Source organism: Oncorhynchus gorbuscha, linkage group LG25 (assembly GCF_021184085.1).
Source record: "Oncorhynchus gorbuscha isolate QuinsamMale2020 ecotype Even-year linkage group LG25, OgorEven_v1.0, whole genome shotgun sequence".
In the NCBI taxonomy this organism is placed as follows: Eukaryota; Metazoa; Chordata; class Actinopteri; order Salmoniformes; family Salmonidae; genus Oncorhynchus; species Oncorhynchus gorbuscha.
The window spans coordinates 31,068,869-31,087,913 of record NC_060197.1 but is presented as its reverse complement, the minus strand read 5'-3'; the positions used below and the strand labels follow the sequence as shown (position 1 = coordinate 31,087,913).

At 45.0% G+C, this 19,045-nt stretch overlaps 1 pseudogene across 1 annotated transcript; it reads left to right on the top strand.

The window, feature by feature from the left end:
- The first annotated feature begins 8,309 nt into the window (after positions 1-8,309).
- LOC124014192 lies at positions 8,310-13,612 on the top strand (annotated as a pseudogene). The gene is made up of 18 exons (XR_006834982.1): positions 8,310-8,454; positions 8,542-8,597; positions 8,718-8,807; positions 9,037-9,164; positions 9,286-9,429; positions 9,540-9,611; positions 9,709-9,884; positions 10,110-10,206; positions 10,365-10,588; positions 10,766-10,919; positions 11,003-11,211; positions 11,366-11,483; positions 11,621-11,826; positions 11,921-12,038; positions 12,141-12,307; positions 12,930-13,012; positions 13,161-13,274; positions 13,540-13,612. The product of XR_006834982.1 is annotated as an uncharacterized LOC124014192 (transcript).
- Positions 13,613-19,045: the final 5,433 nt, after the last annotated feature.

Genomic DNA, 19,045 nt, shown 5'->3' with positions numbered 1-19,045 from the left:
TCCTTCCAGGATACCCGGGCCAGCTCGGATACCCAGGTCAGTTAGAAAGGCCTGCTCGCTGAAGTGTTTCAGGGAGCCTTTGACAGTGATGCGTGAGGTCATTTGACCACTGACCCATTATGGATGCAGGCAATGAGGCAGTGATCGCTGAGATCTTGGTTGAAAAGAGCAGAGGTGTATTTAGAGGGCAAGTTGGTTAGGATGCCCGTATTTACGGCTTTGGGGTGGTACCTGGTAGGTTCATTGAGAATTTGTGTGAGATTGAGGGCATCAAGCTTAGATGGTAGGAAGGCTGGGGTGTTAAGCATGTCCCAGTTTAGGTCACCAGAGCACGAGCTCTGAAGATAGATGGGGGGCAATCAGTTCACATATGGTGTCGAGAGCACAGCTGGTGGCAGAGGGTGGTCTATAAGCAGGCGGCAAATGTGAGAGACTTGTTTTTTAGAAAGGTGGATTTTTAATAGTAGAAGTTCAAATTGTTTGGGTATAGACCTGGATAGTAGGACAGAACTCTGCAGGCTATCTCTGCAGTAGATCGCAACACCACCCCCTTTGTCCGTTCTATCTTGTCTGAAAATGTTGTAGTTAGGGATGGAGATTTCAGAGTTTTTGGTGGTCTTCCTAAGCCAGGATTCAGACACGACTAGGACTTCTGGGTTGGCAGAGTGTGCTAAAGCAGTGAATAAAACAAACTTAGGGAGGAGGCTTCTAATGTTAACATGCATGAAACCAAGGCTATTACGCTTACAGAAGGTATTGAGTGATGATGAGAGAGATATTGTCTCCACAAACATTGAAACCAGGTGATGTCATCGCATGTGTGGGTGGTGGAACTGAAAGGTTGGATAAGGTATAATGAGCAGGGCTAGAGGCTCTACAGTGAAATAAGCCAATAAACACTAACGAGAACAGCAATGGACAAGGCATATTGACATTAAGGAGAGGCATGCTTAGCCGAGTGATCATAAGGGTCCAGTGAGTAGTGAGGTTGGTTGGGGTCACGGCGATTCAGACAGCAAGCCGGGCCATCGGTAGCAAGCTGTCAGAGGATGGAGGTCTGTTTTTAGCCACCTCGTGCGTTCCCGTCGGTAGATTAGTGGGGTTCCGTGTGGTAGAGGGGACCAATCCAATTGGCAAAATAGATATAGTTATAGTGACCCAAGAAAATTGTCCGATAGATAGCAGCCAACAATAAGCAGGCCGCAGATGGGCGTTCAGGTTACTTCACAACGTTGGACAGTTGGATAACGTCGGTAGTCCAGTCGTGAAGAAATCAATAACACTTGATTTATTCAATAATATCTCTTTGTGTGTCTGGGGGACTCAGATTTCAGTTCAAGGTGGTGGCTGATGACCCAGCAGGTAGATGGGAGGGACATAGCAGTACCCCACTGCTCTCCCCAGTGTCCCTAGGGTAGCCATGAGCTCACCTGTGAGGAGAACTACACAGAAGTGACTTACAGGACCATCAGACCACAATATCATATTTACCTTTATTTAACGAGGCAAGACAGTTAAGGACATATTCTTATTTTCAATGACAGCCTAGGAACAGTGTGTTAACTGCCTTTGTCATGGGCAGACAACATATTTTTACCTTATCAGATCAGGGATTTGATCTCACAACCTTTCAATTACAAGTCCAACGCTCTAACCACTAGGCTACCTGCCACCCCAAGAGCTTTACTGTCCATCTGAGCGTGGAACTTTGCCAAACGTCCATGTCAAACGTACGTGTTTCAAATCAGCAATGTTTTAATTTCACTTACACCGTCTGTCTCTCCTTTAATATGTCTCCAACGTGTCCATAAAGCGACCAGTTCCAGCGGTGTTAGAATCTGAGCAGTCGAAGGAGGAGGTGGGAGATAGGAACATGATGTTCACAGACCAGGCCAACCGCAGGAGGAGTATAGACCCAGGCACATGACGGAGCCCAATGCCCTGGTTTACCACATCTCTGATTCAGGCTCCAGGATCATCCTCCGCTGCCCCTACTCCTCATCCCTCTCCTACACCATCAAGGTCAGAGGTTACTTCTATGTAGGCAAGGGGTTTATGGTGCTCAGTTTGTGTGTGCTTTAATGTATACGGTTAGAGATGGAGTAACTCTGTTTTTTGCCTCTTGGCAGGATCTATGAACAAACAGGACAAATGGGTGGAGCTGGAAGTGGTCAATGCCACATTCCTGTACCCACATCAAGGGAAGGTCCTTGCCATTGATGCCACAACGGCCTGCTCTATTAGTCAGTCCATGTTTTCTGTCTAAGTTCTAGTTTTGACTGGGGTCCTATCTGCCATGCCTTCTTTTGAAAATCTCCTTTATCCCTACGTCTCTTTCCTCCTCTCCTCCTCCATCTATCCCGCCCTCTCTCAACTCTACCAGATGAGGCGATAGTGGATGGGCCACACCTGCTCTGGCCTGTCCCCCATGTCCTCTACCCCCTGGGCGGTTCAGGGACATGGGCATGAGGATAGGGGTGGAGAAGCTTGCCCTGAGTGAGTGTGTGATCAATGAGAGGGGGCATGATGATGGAGGTCAGCGTTCCGTTTGGAGACGAGGGAACACACGTTAAGGTGCACACATGCGGGCGCACACACACACACACACACACACACACACACACACACACACACACACACACACACACACACACACACACACACACACACACACACACACACACACACACACACACACACACACACACACACACACACACACACACTTTGTGAGTTTCATATTTTGTCAAATGTTGTTAATATGAAAGCAAGGAAAATGGTGATGTGGCGCCACCTATTGACTGTAGCTATGAAACTCACCTACAATACCCTCACTACACGTTTGAGGTGGCATCCAACTGTTGGATTGCATGCGATATGTGGGCTTTGGAAACTTGTCTTAACCAGCCTTAATGTGTATATTTTAATCTGTAATTAATTCAAGTGATTCCTAATCTCAATCTCATTAAAGCCCCACAGATCTTGGTTCACTCTTTGTTGGATTAATTAAGAATTAATTTGTGAATCAGAGAGTATATAAGCATTTGTTGAGTATTTTGAGAGCTTAAACATACCATTAGGGAAAAGTTATTTGATAAATATATTTTAAAAGTAAATCATATTTATTTACATCTAAATCAATGCAGGGGATTCTTTCATTATGAAAACCTCCCCTTTCTCGCTCGCTACATCCCCTTGTAGGAACTGAGTATGCAGGGTGGAGGTGAGTGTGGTGAACATACAAACAGAGTGGAGGACAGCCTTATCCAGCTCTACACCTTTCCTGTCAGGGAGCTGCTGCGTAACACACACACACACACACGTGTGGTATACTATTGAAAATTATGACCGAAGTGACTTCATTCAAACCGATCCTTGAACTCTTGACTTCCAGTGTGCTTACCAGGATGATGATAATGACTGACAGGTACGATCCTGCCCACCCAACCAAACTGCACCACCATATTTGACCTCAGCTGTGTCCCCAAAGGGATGAACAGCCCTATTCAACTTCTCCCTGGATTACTCTGTTACCACAGCAACCTGAGTGTGTGCTAGAAGGTTATTATAGTTGTGTGTTTTTATATTAGTTTTTATAGTCATTCTAGTCGTTTTAAGATTTTTTAAAACTTTTTTTTTAGTTCAGTTAGTTTTCAGATCCGCTTTACTCGTTTTTATTTAGTTTAAGTATTTTAAAAACATATTTAGTTTTAAGATTCTTATTTGAAATTCAGTTTAGTTCCGTTAGTTTTCAAATCCACTTTGCTAGTTTTTATGTAGTTTACGCTTTATAAAACATTTATCATTCGTTTTTATATTATTCAGTTTCAGTTTTAGTGTTAGGTAAATCAAACCGAATTAAATTGATTTATATAGCCCTTCTTACATCAGCTGATATCTTAAAGTGCTGTACAGAAACCCAGCCTAAAACCCTAAACAGCAAGCAATGCAGGTGTAGAAGCACGGTGGCTAGGAAAAACTCCCTAGAAAGGACAAAACCTAGGACAAAACCTAGAGAGGAACCAGGCTATGAGGGGAGGTCAGTCCTCTTCTGGCTGTGCCGGGTGGAGATTATAACAGAACATGGCCAAGATGTTAAAATGTTCATAAATGACCAGCATGGTCAAATAATAATAATCACAGTAGTTGTCGAGGGTGCAGCAAGTCAGCACCTCAGGAGTAAATGTCAGTTGGCTTTTCATAGGAGATCATTAAGAGTATCTCTACCGCTCCTGCTGTCTCTAGAGAGATGAAAACAGCAGGTCTGGGACAGGTAGAACATCCGGTGAACAGGTCAGGGTTCCAAAGCCGCAGGCAGAACAGTTGAAACTGGAGCAGCAGCACGGCCAGGTGGACTGGGGACAGCAAGGAGTCGTCATGCCAGGTAGTCCTGAGGCATGGTCCTAGGGCTCAGGTCCTCCAAGAGAGAGAAAGAAAGAGAAAGAGAGAATTAGAGAGAGCATACTTAAATTCACACAGGACACCAGATAAGACAGGAGAAGTACTCCAGATATAACAAACTGACCCTAGCCCCCTGACACAGAAACTACTGCAGCATAAATACTGGAGGCTGAGACAGGAGGGGTCAGGAGACACTGTGGCCCCATCTGATGATACCCCAGGACAGGGCCAAACAGGAAGGATATAACCCCACCCGCTTCACCAAAGCACAGGCCCCACACCACTAGAGGGATATCTCCAACCACCAACTTACCATCCTGAGTCAAGGCCGAGTATAGCCCACAAAGATCTCCGCCACGGCACAACCCAAGGGGGGGGGGTGCCAACCCAGACAGGAAGATCACGTCAGTGACTCAACCCACTCCAGTGACTCAACCCACTCAACCCACTCCACCCCTCCTAGGGACGGCATGTAAGAGCACCAGTAAGCCAGTGACTCAGCCACTGTAATAGGGTTAGAGGCCCCAGTGGAGAGAGGGGAACCGGCCAGGCAGAGACTGCAAGGGCGGTTCGTTGCTCCAGAGCCTTTCCGTTCACCTTCACACTCCTGGGCCAGACTACACTCAATCATATGACCCACTGAAGAAATGAGTCTTCAGTAAAGACTTAAAGGTTGAGACCGAGTCTGTGTCTCTCACATGGGTAGGCAGACCATTCCATAAAAATTGAGCTCTGTAGGAGAAAGCCCTGCCTCCAGCTGTTTGCTTAGAAATTCTAGGGACAATTAGGAGGCCTGCGTCTTGTGACCTTAGCGTACGTGTAGGAATGTACGGCAGGACCAAATTGGAAAGATAGGTAGGAGCAAGCCCATGTACAGAAAGAAGCCTATGCATAGGAGGCTAGGAGACAGGTTTTGTGTTTTTTGGGATGTCACTTCTTTCCACTGTGGGGCGCTAATGTATAAGGTGATGGGACAGGTCAAAGGTTAGGTTTAAAGGTAGACTCAGTGAGATGGGTCAATTATCGATGGGTCAATTTCAGCAACAACCAGGAGCATTGAAGTGCGAGTTTAAACATGATACTCAAATTTTCCCTATACCCATCACGAGGTTGCTACAACCTAGCCTATGAATTAATGTTTACAACGTAAGTGCACACAGGTTGAGAGACAAATTTGAGGCGACAGACAGTGACACTTGGACTGACAGTAACATTCAATACCAGCTTGCACACTCTTGTCTGCATCTAGCTGATCTAGGGTGTAATCATTAGTCCAACAGTTGCAAACAAGAGTTTCTATTGGACAAATTTAGGTATGTTTATCCCTGTTTTGTTCCGTTTACTTCCGGCTTTCGTTTAAGAAACGTTTTCAACAGAATCAGTGGAATGAATACACACCTGATCATATGTAAACACATTTCACTTTCATAGCAGCCATGTTGAATTCCTTCTATTCGCTCTCCTTTCAATTTGTCCTTTCCCTTGTGGACTTCAATGCACAACACATCAGCTGTATGTATCCAGGCAAAAAAGCCTTTCCAAACCAAACCGCTACACACAGCCTACATCATTGTCATCATATTAGCTAAAGTAACGTCATAGTCAGCATAGCTAATAGAACTAATGAGTTAGTAAACCCGCTACAATCATGGAGTAACGTTAATGTACAGTCAGTGAGCAGTTACACCGGTGGGGCCCGATGGCAATACATTAGTAATACCAAAAGCTTACCTTGACTTGGAAAAGTTCCAGTGTTGTGTTGGATAGTCATAGGCAGCTAGCTAACATAGCATCCCTCTGTTTGAGCAGGGTGTTTCAGTAGGCTAAACTAGTTAGCTGCATTTTCTAGCTAAGTAAGTGAAACTGAAAGTGAAAAAAATGAAAAAGCTCTCTCTATTTCTCTCTTGCTTCTCCTTAATTTTGGAAGAAATGTATTTGTTCAAAACTGTTCAACTATTGTCTTTCTCTCTCTTTGAGTCAACTACTCACCATATTGTATACACTGCAATGCTAGCTGGAGCTTATGCTTTTAATACTAGATTCATTCTTAGTACTAGAAGTTGTCATAGTTATTCTGTAAGTCTATGGAATGGGGTGAGAACAATGAGCCTCCTAGGTTTTGTAATGAAGTCAATGTACCCAGAGGAGGACGGAAGCTAGCTGTCCTCCAGCTACTCCATGGCGGTACCCTACAGAGTGCTGTTGAGGCTACTGTAGACCTTCTTTTCAAAATAGTGTGGTGTAGTCAATTGTTTGGTGATGTGATTATATTTAGTATAGTTTTATCTAAAAGGGATAACTTTTTCAATGTTTTAAACATGTAATTTTTATGAAAGTCACAGAGGAGGATGGTCCTCCCCTTTCTCCTTTGAGGAGCCTTCACTGCTGCCTAGCTAGTTTTATAGTTTGGTCATTTATTCCAATACATGTCAGAATTCCCCAAAATATTTTTAAGAATCTAGCTATGTTTTATAGGTTCCTCACTACGAGACTAAGACAATTTTCCAACGTTAAAATCAATGTCTATTTGCTGGCTTCACACTTTTTTCTGACGTGCCGAAATTGCAGTCTTGTTCATTAAATTCAACACTTCGTGCCAACTAGAGTTTGATGTGGCTACAGTTCGCATTGAATTGTGGGTCATATCAACCCCGCAAGTGACCAAAGTGGTTCACTCGCTCCCTCAAGCTAAATCAAAGGCCGAGGTAGGCAACGTAAGTGAATTGGACCTCCACTTAAGATGACAATCAAACTGCATCCGGTTTCGACAGAGATTCCCCCGAGGGAAAGTGGCTAGCGCAAGAGCTGAGGGGATAAAAAATGATGTATTTGTACTGGAGCCTCTGTGTGACTGTGAGAGCAAAATCTTGCAAAAATTCGCATGTCAATGGGCGCGTTCGAGAGGATCACTTTTGTCAAGTCTGTGACCATCGTTGGTCACTGCCTTTCAAAGTGTGTTGTATTCTGGAAATAACAATGGTGTGATCAAAGGTCATGAAGTTTTGACTGCAGTTGACTAAAAGTTCCTGTAGTTGCTCTTCACCAACTTCATTCTGCAGCCATCGCCTGCATTGTTGGAGGCTTTATTGTCAAACAATCATTAGGGTGTTTTTGATGGACTCACGTGAACGTGACCAAAGACATGACTGAAACAGGAACCAATTTGTTGTGATTTATGTGTAGAGTAGATATATACAAATACATGTGATATTTGAGGCTCTCTCACTAATTTATTGTAAAATGTGTACACAATTTAATATTATGATTTCAGTTTGTGAGTGTGTGATATGGGGGTTGGATACATGTTTGTTTCATACTTTATAAAGAAAACATTTTATAAACCGTGGCAACACTGCCATGTTGATCTGAGCCTTGCTGTTGGAAAACCACATTAGTGTCTAACTGTTGTCAGCCGCAAATGCACCTCCCCCGAATTCACTCCTTGACTTTCGTCTACAGTCGGTTGCTTTACCACTCGAACGCACCCAATATCTGTGGTGCTGCTCATGGCAACTTCATCTCACCTAGGCCACCTTTCCATTATAAAGTCAATCTTAATTTGGAGCTTGAAAACCCCATTGAAAAAGCTGTTCGACTTTACCCCCCCCCAGTCATTTTTTCACAGGTCAACAAAGTGATTCCCCAAAGTCAAGGATTTATCTGTACCAAGAACATGAAATGATATGTATAAATATAAATGATAGACAATGGAGATGGAAAATATGTCCTAAGAAGGGGGAATGAGAGGAGATGAGGAGAGGAATCCACATTAGACTATTGAGATGCACCCTTAGGCTCTGGTAAACTGCCCAACCATGTGACCCAATTATCAAATTAATTACCTGCACATTAACTCCAGAAAGCTTGTAATTGGTCAAGCAAAGCACCACTCCTATATACAAGTGCCAGGTAGAGAATGTGCCACTCATCAACTGCCAGGATACTGTCAGCACATGGTTTATGTAAGCTTGCAGGTGTAGTTTACTAGCGGTTCCTGGCTAGGGTTAGACACTTCTACAGCTTAGTGGCAATGGATTTTGGGATTTGGTTGGGGTAAGTTTGGTGGTGGGCATAAATGTTTTGATTTAAGTGTTTTGACACTAGCACACTTTGTTGATCTGTGCAGATGTTTTCTTACAGAGTACTTGTACTCCTGTCTGTATGGCCTAGTGTAAGATGTTCTGACCTTCCAAGAGGTAAGAAACTTAAATTGGGTCAGATGAGCCTTTTTATACAAGTTATAGAACACTGGTATGAATTGTTGGTCAGAATCATATAGCTTCCACCCTTCGGATTCTCACCTTGTGACTTTATAGGGGCCATTGAGTCTGTGTGTAGGGATCGATACCTGTTGGTAACAACCCAACTCTCATTCGCTGGGAACGAACCTCGCTTTGAAGCTGTTGGTAAGTAGGCTTTTAACCTTAATTCTGATGTGAAATGGGCCTGAAACCAGGTTTGGTCAGCTTATGAACGTGTCATCTTAACATGTCTTGGCCAGGGTTTGGTAGCTGGTGCTGACAGCACGACTGCAGTATATTGCAGTCTCTCACTGCTGTTGGACCACTTAGGAAGAAATACTTTCAACTAAATGATGTATTAAAATGATTTGACCCGATCCTTTTCCCCATCTAGATGCTGATGGCGTTCACCCCATCACTAAGCAGTATGGGTCAGAGTGTGGCTACATGTTCAGTATCCTCCCTCTGCCTGGCCTTGCTGAACTCAGAGCCTCCTACTTCTCCTGCCACACTGACAACCAGGTTCATATCACCACACGCGATGATCTTTTCAAAGCTAGAAGTGTTTTTAAACACTTTTGCAAATCTTAAAAGTTAAATTACTACCAGGTATCTCAGTTGAAGGTCTTGTTTTGTATCTTAGGATGATGAGGTGTTCACTTTTAACTTTAACTTGATCACAATTGATGCGAATGGAGTGGAAGCCACCTACACTGTGACTGCAACCTGCTCCCTCCCTCTACCCTGGTCCCCCAGAGAAGTCAGCTGTGAGGAGAACTATATGGAGGTACTAATACATGGCTCTAGACTGTGCATCCAGGGTTGTATTTGTGCGGATGCTGGCCTAGATTATCCTTAACCTTTTATAGGAGTATGGTCTGTTATATTCCCCTGTAGGTGTCGGTGAGGGGTGACGTGTCTGATCTACCTGGTACAACAGCAGATGCCTGGTCTGCTGCCCTTGCTAAAGTAAGCTAAAGGCTATTTGTCAAATTCTCAATTAGATGAGCTCCACCAATTTGTCCCCAATAACACCATGCATGCCCTGTCTCTTGTTCCTAATCAGGCCCACAGCTCTGCCATGTCTACCTGGCAGGTGATGTTCCAGCAGGAGGGGCAGCAGCTGACTCCCATGTCCCCTTCAGAGGCTCGGGAGCTGGGCTACGTGTTCTACCTCACCCAGGGAGGCTAGTGTTCCGTTCACCCTACACGCCAGGGTCTGTCATGGGGTCTGTAACCATGGTGAGGATTTAAATGGATGCAGGTATCTTGGTTATGTCTCAATGCTGGCACAAGGCTTTCCCATCTCAAATTACATTAAATGCCTTGATGGGTAGGGTCTTGCTTTCCTGTAGGAACTCTTAAAATTGAACTTTTTTAGGCTGGAATACTAGATTTATTTACATAGCTTTTCAGTCTTCTTCATACTGTATTGTTGGCTGGTACCAAATCATTATCTAATTCCAGGTGAATGGTACGTTGGTTGAGGTGGTCTATCTGATACTAGTCTCCAGGCAGAGATGGATGGTCATCATGGTGAACTTGGTGGTTGCTTGCAGCACTGGTAAGTTTCAGTGACCTATCAGCCCTGACCATTCAAGGTTCAAAGGGCTAGATGGGCTAAACAATTGATGGCTCTAGTGACTATTTTCACCTGCACCTGATCACTAAACCAGGAAGTGTTCATCAGTCTTAACCTTTCTATGTATAACCTCTTTCCAGATGAAGGAATGTATGATGGGGCGGGGCTGGTCTGGCAGACCCCCACTCTGCTGTCCCCGCTGGTCTCTGGCCTCTCTGGGTTGGAGAGCATCAAGATCTCAATGGGGGTGGATGGTCAGCTCCTGGATGAGCCCATCACAGCAGAGCGAGGCTACAGCCTGGATATAAGTGACACCACTGTCCAGATCAGCATCCCCTTCAATGCTGCCGGAGGATACAGAAAAGTCAGTAGCGTACCAGGCCGTCATCTGACACTTCACATGGAGACGCTTACCTTTTATTCTGATGTAGAGAAGCTGCAAATGGCTTCATTCACTCATGTCCTCTGTACACCTTGAATATTCTACTTTGTACCATATAACCTAATGGCAGATGCTTCATAACGGTTTCAACTCTTCCAGAGCCTTGTGATGGACAACATGTACCATGAGTTCTATGTGGTCCGTCTCTACTATGAACAAATCTTCATGGATGACAGTGGTGTGGAGACCAGACTCCGCCTCCACAGGCCCATGAACACACCCCTTCTGATCCAGCACCTCTCCATCATTAACCGTAAGGAGTTCTACTAGCTAATTCAAGTGGATCTTCAGCTCATGGTCATGATTGCTAATGACCCTGTTCTTCTCCCACCACAGAAACAGTCCTTGAGGATCGTGTGTTTACTGTTTACCTGGGGAACCTCTCCTACGATGTTGACCTGGTGGCTGTGAAGCTCAATGGTCACAAATTCACCATACTAGAGGCGAATAAAAGTGGCCTCGTCATAACCATGGTCCCCCAGCCCAATAGTACCCTACATGCCTACATTCTCAGGGTGCCATTTGATGCCATTATTCACAAGCTGGTAATGATGCAATGATATTAGCTACTGTGGTCTCAGCTTTTCCTCAACATTGGAGAAGAGGGTGTTCCTGGCCTGAACTTTCTCCTATGGTTTTAAGAGGTGAATTGAAGGCTTTTGTACTGTTTCTTAATTGGTGATGTGTTCCTGTCCATAGTACCCTACAGAGGGGCTTCTCGAATACTCGTTGGACATCAACTACACGTTGGTCATCCTGCCTCAGGCGGAGCCGTACTTCTACCTGGCCTCAGTCGTGGCTCAGTTCAATGATGTCTGTAAGTTGACTTCAACCTTCAACTATGAGACCTGGGCTGCACGATGGCTTGACGCAGCCCAGTAACCAACCACGATACACTTTCCCAAGTTTACCCCTAACGTCGTGTCACTATTGGGCTGATCTTCTCTTCGTCAGTTCCTCCGGTCTTCAAAGGCGTCTGCAACGAGAAAAGCATCAGATTCCAGATGGACCATAAGCCGTTTGACTACCTGTGGGAGGTGGGTGTTGGCCCTCACATTCTGACCACAAATCTGGCAGCCAAGCGGGGCTACGTTATGCGGAATGACAGCAAGAGTCTGACCCTGGAAGTGCCCCTCTTCTCTGTTGGCTACACTTATAAGGTGAGATGCTCATTGGTCAAGTGCTTAAACTGACTCGTCGTTGGATAAAGTAGGAGTTATAATTAAAGTGTACCTGCTCTTTTTTTCTTCCTAGGACATCAATTTGAAGCAGTTCCGTGGCACTTTTGAAATTCTCTCAAGAGCTCCGAAGACCTTGGAGGTCAAGAGCTCCTTGGCCAAAGCGTGTCTATTCCAGACCACTGAGGTCATAGGTAACTACTAGTTGGTCAGATATTAACCTGCAGCGTCGCTTGCTTTTGCCTGGTGACGCTTTTATAGGGTCGATGAGCACTAACAGGCCTTCCTCTCTCCAGTGTGTTCCACTGAAGGTGTGATGACAGTGGTGTCTGTGATTTTGGCCATCCCTGGATCTGAACCCATCAGATCCTCCCTCCTGGACTCCAACTGCAGGCCTCAAGAGATGGATGACACCAGGGTTCTCTTTAGCTTTAGACTTGACACCTGTGGAACCAGGGTCCAGGTATAGTACTGTCCAACCCATAGAATTAGTCATAAATGCAATCGGGCTCCACGAGTGATCGGTATTTGAAATGGATTTTCCAGCATTCTTCCATGTTAACCAACAACTAAAATCTTGCTAAATTTTGGTCAGCTGTGGGTTTTAGTTCTGGGGTTTCGGTTAGAGTCCTTACCAAAGGACTCTGCTGAAACCCCCTAATTTAACCTGTTTTGCCCCATATCCTAATCTGGCCAAATAATTTGATTACCAGAATGTGCATAGACGGTCCAAGTGATTAATGTGCCTAAACTCTGTGTTCACAACTTTATTCTAGGGCCCCTGGTACTGAAAATAATTAAAACTCCAGTGCTACACAGTTGATTCAAAGCTTGCAGAGTTGGTATTTGAATCTGTAATGCCAGGGCAAAGTATGTGCCCCAGGACTGAGTTTTGGGGAAACCCTGGTTTAACTCAGGAACTTTCCGCATACAGGCCAACTACTTAAATTAATATTAAGACTTAAACTCTCTTGATTTCTCATGAGGGCTAACAAAAGAACAACCGTAAGCGTTTAGACATGGCTTTCAACAGGTTAATGGTTGAATTAATAAATTCAGGTTTGTTTTGACCTCTTGTGTTGCAGTTTGATTACCAGCACCTTACCTATGAAAATGAGATCACCGTTGAGCATACAAGCCAATCAGTGGAAGCACCAGTCTCAACCAGGTATACTGCCTTTGTGTACATGACTTCACTAATAATATACTGTCTCATTGGTTGAAACCAAGTACAATAAATATTTATCAGTCATTAACTCTCACTAAAGGCACTGGTGGCTTTAATGTATACATATGTTCAATTGTTCTCTCGTTAGGGTGACTGTGCGGTGTGTCTATCCACTGAGTGGCCTTTACAAGCTGTTTGCGTATCGGCGGTTTGAAGCAGACTCGCCAGGATTTGGCACCATCTTGACTAGAGTCCCTGTAAAGTAAGTGTTCAATACTTGGTGTCATGCATCTAAAAAGTGGAGAAATTTAATCCTGACTCTGTCCACACTATTTCAGCCTACCCATTATACCTTCAACCTCCAAAACAGGAGTGACTCCTGGGAGAAATGCCTGCCAGCTTAAGGCAACTGGCAAATTAACCTTTAGGCCCACACCAGTCACGCAACACAATTTTATGACGTACAATGACAACTAGTATGGTGTTACATTTCAAACTGAGCTAACTTTTTCTTCCTCTCTCTGTAGGAACTAATGAAGTGACAATGCTGCCAAGAGTATTGAGTGTAAATGTCTTAATAAATATAATCTTTAAAATCTCTGTAGCTTGTCCTGATGTGGCTTCATTTGGTTTGGGGGTTATACCCCAAGTGAATTCTAATGGTAACACTTTAAATCCCTGTTAACATTGGCACTTTGAAGTCAACCCAGGGTGGGGTCAACTCAAATGTTATTTCCATTGCCTCCAGAAATTAGATTGCCATGATGCTACTGTAGGTAGACAATGCGGTGAGCTGGAGTCATTAATGTAGCTAGCAAGATGTTGACCTGAGTAATTTACCATGTTCTAACTTTACCCCAAATTCCTGCTATGTGGCATGACTGATCCATCTATTTAGCTTGCTAATGTTCACTATTTAATGCTTAGTGTTGCTAGCTTAATTCCTTGCTTGCCATGGCATTCACCACCTAGCAAACCAGAAAAAAATGATAGGCTCTGGCTAATGTTCAATATGAACTAGTAGGAATTCACTTGCCATCTTCTAACTGACTTGCTAGCATTTCAAGGGCTGAAGGGTCTGTTTTGTAGTGAAAACATTTGTATGAAGGATGGATTTATGGTGGTAATTCCCCATGTATGACTACAGCTTGTCCATGCACTAGCTAAACTTTCAGTGTCCAGCAGTGATCAGCTTGGTTGTTTAAAGTCACAGCCCTAAATCTAATCAAGCTGGCACCAGTTAACCTGGGCCAGTGCAGCCCAGTTCTTTAACCTAGTGTCAGTGGAATTTCTAAATTCCTGTTTTATAGCCAAAATCAATTTCGCATTCTCTAGTTCATTAATGAGGTGTAAGTTAATTAATTATGCATGAAGTAGATCGAGACCAGTCTTAAAAGCCAGGTAACAGCGTTTAATTCCAGAGTACTGACCCAAAATACAAGGAACATTACATTTTAAAGAGAACATAAAATGACATCAGTTTCTCACACTCTCTCCGATCCCCACAATAGCGCAGTGTCTTTAGGTCTGGAGACCTTCTTCTACTCGCCTCATAAAACTACATTCCAAACTGTCTAAAAGATACTTTTCTCCACTAATGGAATATCAAGGACTATTCTAATCTGTCAAAGATGCATCAGCCTTCTCCCTTAAACCTACAAAGTACAGACAATTAATTCATTTTTCTTACATTTTCAGTAACAGCTTAACTAAGAACCGATATTTCATCCCATAATAGTATAATTGGTTCTAATTTAAATGTATACATTAATCATTTCAACTATAATTTCCTCAAACAATCCTCCCTTTGATGAAATATACATTCAAATCTACATCTAGTTTTAACATATTAACCTACTAATAACGAAGCTTATTAAGGTTTATCAGATTATCATATGAATAGACACATCCAACATTATTATAAATGTTTATCTGACTCTTCATTACATTTACATTTAAGTCATTTAGCAGACGCTCTTATCCAGAGCGACTTACAAATTGGTGCATCCAGAATATAGCAAGGCTGTGAAGGTTACGAACACATAGTTTGAGACGTCTGCGGGAACCATCTATGAATGAGGGCGAGTGTCAGAATGTCGGCTAATACAAACTGAAAGAGTGAAAATGTGTGTGAAATTTTGGAGTGAAACGTGGAGAAAGGGAGACAGAGATTCTTGGCAACAGTGATAGCTACAGAGCTGAAGCAGACAGCGAGAGAGAGCGAGAGAGAGGTGGGAGACGAGCCTAAAAGTAATCCGCAGTACGAGACGCATTTCCATGTTCACATTAAGAAGCGGCCCAGCCATGGGAAAGAACCTGCACCAGGACCAGATCCTTGAAATTAAACCCCAAAATAAGAATGTGAAAAACGTATGGGAGTGCCGCAATGTGTTAGTCCAATAACCAGGATCTACATTTTAAGAGCAAGAAAAAACAATAAGCAACATGGAACCCTGTGCTGAAGCTCACTCCACCACCACACTCCTAAAACATGATACTTTAGCAGAGGGCATTTGACATGACAGAGCCATGCCAAACCATGCTGTACTGAGCTAGCAGGGTTACACATCCACCAAAGTCACTCCACCACCACACTCCTAAAACATGATACTTTACCAGAGGGCATTTGACATGACAGAGCCATGCCAACCCATGCTTTACTGAGCTAGCCGGGTTACACATCCACCAAAGTCACTCCACCACCACACTCCTAAAACATTACATTTACATTACATTTAAGTCATTTAGCAGACGCTCTTATCCAGAGCGACTTACAAATTGGTGCATTCACCTTATGACATCCAGTGGAACAGCCACTTTACAATAGTGCATCTACATATTTTAAGGGGGGGGGGGTGAGAAGGATTACTTTATCCTATCCTAGGTATTCCTTAAAGAGGTGGGGTTTCAGGTGTCTCCGGAAGGTGGTGATTGACTCCGCTGTCCTGGCGTCGTGAGGGAGTTTGTTCCACCATTGGGGAGCCAGAGCAGCGAACAGTTTTGACTGAGCTGAGCGGGAACTGTACTTCCTCAGTGGTAGGGAGGCGAGCAGGCCAGAGGTGGATGAACGCAGTGCCCTTATTTGGGTGTAGGGCCTGATCAGAGCCTGGAGGTACTGAGGTGCCGTTCCCCTCACAGCTCCGTAGGCAAGCACCATGATCTTGTAGCGGATGCGAGCTTCAACTGGAAGCCAGTGGAGAGAGCGGAGGAGCGGGGTGACGTGAGAGAACTTGGGAAGGTTGAACACTAGACGGGCTCCGGCGTTCTGGATGAGTTGTAGGGGTTTAATGGCACAGGCAGGGAGCCCAGCCAACAGCGAGTTGCAGTAATCCAGACGGGAGATGACAAGTGCCTGGATTAGGACCTGCGCCGCTTCCTGTGTGAGGCAGGGTCGTACTCTGCGGATGTTGTAGAGCATGAACCTACAGGAACGGGCCACCGCCTTGATGTTAGTTGAGAACGACAGTTTGTTGTCCAGGATCACGCCAAGGTTCTTAGCGCTCTGGGAGGAGGACACAATGGAGTTGTCAACCGTGATGGCGAGATCATGGTCCTTCTGTAGCTCAGTTGGTAGAGCATGGTGCTTGTAACGCCAGGGTAGTGGGTTCAATCCCCGGGACCACCCATACATAGAATGTATGCACACATGATTGTAAGTCGCTTTGGATAAAAGCGTCTGCTAAATGGCATATATTATTTGCATATATTTATCATGGAACGGGCAGTCCTTCCCCGGGAGGAAGAGCAGCTCCGTCTTGCCGAAGTTCAGCTTGAGGTGGTGATCCGTCATCCACACTGATATGTCTGCCAGACATGCAGAGATGCGATTTGCCACCTGGTCATCAGAAGGGGGAAAGGAGAAGATTAATTGTGTGTCGTCTGCATAGCACTGATAGGAGAGACCATGTGAGGTTATGACAGAGCCAAGTGACTTGGTGTATAGCGAGAATAGGAGAGGGCCTAGAACAGAGCCCTGGGGGACACCAGTGGTGAGAGCGCATGGTGAGGAGACAGATTCTCGCCACGCCACCTGGTAGGAGCGACCTGTCAGGTAGGACGCAATCCAAGCGTGGGCCACGCCGGAGATGCCCAACTCGGAGAGGGTCGAGAGGAGGATCTGATGGTTCACAGTATCGAAGGCAGCCGATAGATCTAGAAGGATGAGAGCAGAGGAGAGAGAGTTAGCTTTAGCGGTGCGGAGCGCCTCCGTGATACAGAGAAGAGCAGTCTCAGTTGAATGACTAGTCTTGAAACCTGACTGATTTGGATCAAGAAGGTCATTCTGAGAGAGATAGCGGGAGAGCTGACCAAGGACGGCACATTCAAGAGTTTTGGAGAGAAAAGAAAGAAGGGATACTGGTCTGTAGTTGTTGACATCGGAGGGATCGAGTGTAGGTTTTTTCAGAAGGGGTGCAACTCTCGCTCTCTTGAAGACGGAAGGGACGTAGCCAGCGGTCAGGGATAAGTTGATGAGCGAGGTGAGGTAAGGGAGAAGGTCTCCGGAAATGGTCTGGAGAAGAGAGGAGGGGATAGGGTCAAGCGGGCAGGTTGTTGGGCGGCCGGCCGTCACAAGACGCGAGATTTCATCTGGAGAGAGAGGGGAGAAAGAGGTCAGAGCACAGGGTAGGGCACTGTGAGTAGAACCAGCGGTGTCGTTTGACTTAGCAAACGAGGATCGGATGTCGTCGACCTTCTTTTCAAAATGGTTGACGAAGTCATCTGCAGAGAGGGAGGAGGGGGGAGGGGGAGGAGGATTCAGGAGGGAGGAGAAGGTGGCAAAGAGCTTCCTAGGGTTAGAGGCAGATGCTTGGAATTTAGAGTGGTAGAAAGTGGCTTTAGCAGCAGAGACAGAGGAGGAAAATGTAGAGAGGAGGGAGTGAAAGGATGCCAGGTCCGCAGGGAGGCGAGTTTTCCTCCATTTCCGCTCGGCTGCCCGGAGCCCTGTTCTGTGAGCTCGCAATGAGTCGTCAAGCCACGGAGCGGGAGGGGAGGACCGAGCCGGCCTGGAAGATAGGGGACATAGAGAGTCAAAGGATGCAGAAAGGGAGGAGAGGAGGGTTGAGGAGGCAGAATCAGGAGATAGGTTGGAGAAGGTTTGAGCAGAGGGAAGAGATGATAGGATGGAAGAGGAGAGAGTAGCGGGGGAGAGAGAGCGAAGGTTGGGACGGCGCGATACCATCCGAGTAGGGGCAGTGTGGGAAGTGTTGGATGAGAGCGAGAGGGAAAAGGATACAAGGTAGTGGTCGGAGACTTGGAGGGGAGTTGCAATGAGGTTAGTGGAAAAACAGCATCTAGTAAAGATGAGGTCGAGCGTATTGCCTGCCTTGTGAGTAGGGGGAAGGTGAGAGGGTGAGGTCAAAAGAGGAGAGAGTGGAAAGAAGGAAACATAAAACATGATACTTTACCAGAGGGCATTTGACATGACAGAGCCATGCCAACCAATGCTGTACTGAGCTAGCCGGGTTACACATCCACCCATCATAATCAAATCTAACCTTAACTCCAACTGTTTTTAAACCTACATCAGAATCATAACTCTTCTTTCAGGATTTTCTTTCAGGATTTTCGTTACAATCTTCATTAACCTGTTACTCCTACCCCCTACTTTTACGAACATTCTGTTAAAAATCGCGCAACATTTCAGCGCCCTGCTGCTCATGCCAGGAATATAGTATATGATTATGTGTGGATAGAAAACACTCAGACGTTTATAAGACTGGTTAAATCACGGCTGTGACTGTAACAGAACGTGAGTTTCATCAAAGCGCAGGAAAATCTGATCACTGAAAATGGAAATATATATCCATCCGCCACTTCAACCCATTGATAAAGGCGAACCACAATAAATGGGGCTGAGGTTGCAATACCCACAGCTTCGACACGATGTCAACAATCTTGTCATTTGCCTAGGCTTTGTTTCTTGGTCAAACGAAGAAGAGACAAGCCATTTGTTCCATCCTCCGACCGGATATTTTGGTTGAGATTTACCCGGACATTATTTCCAGACGGACAGCCTCGTGATCAATTTGATCG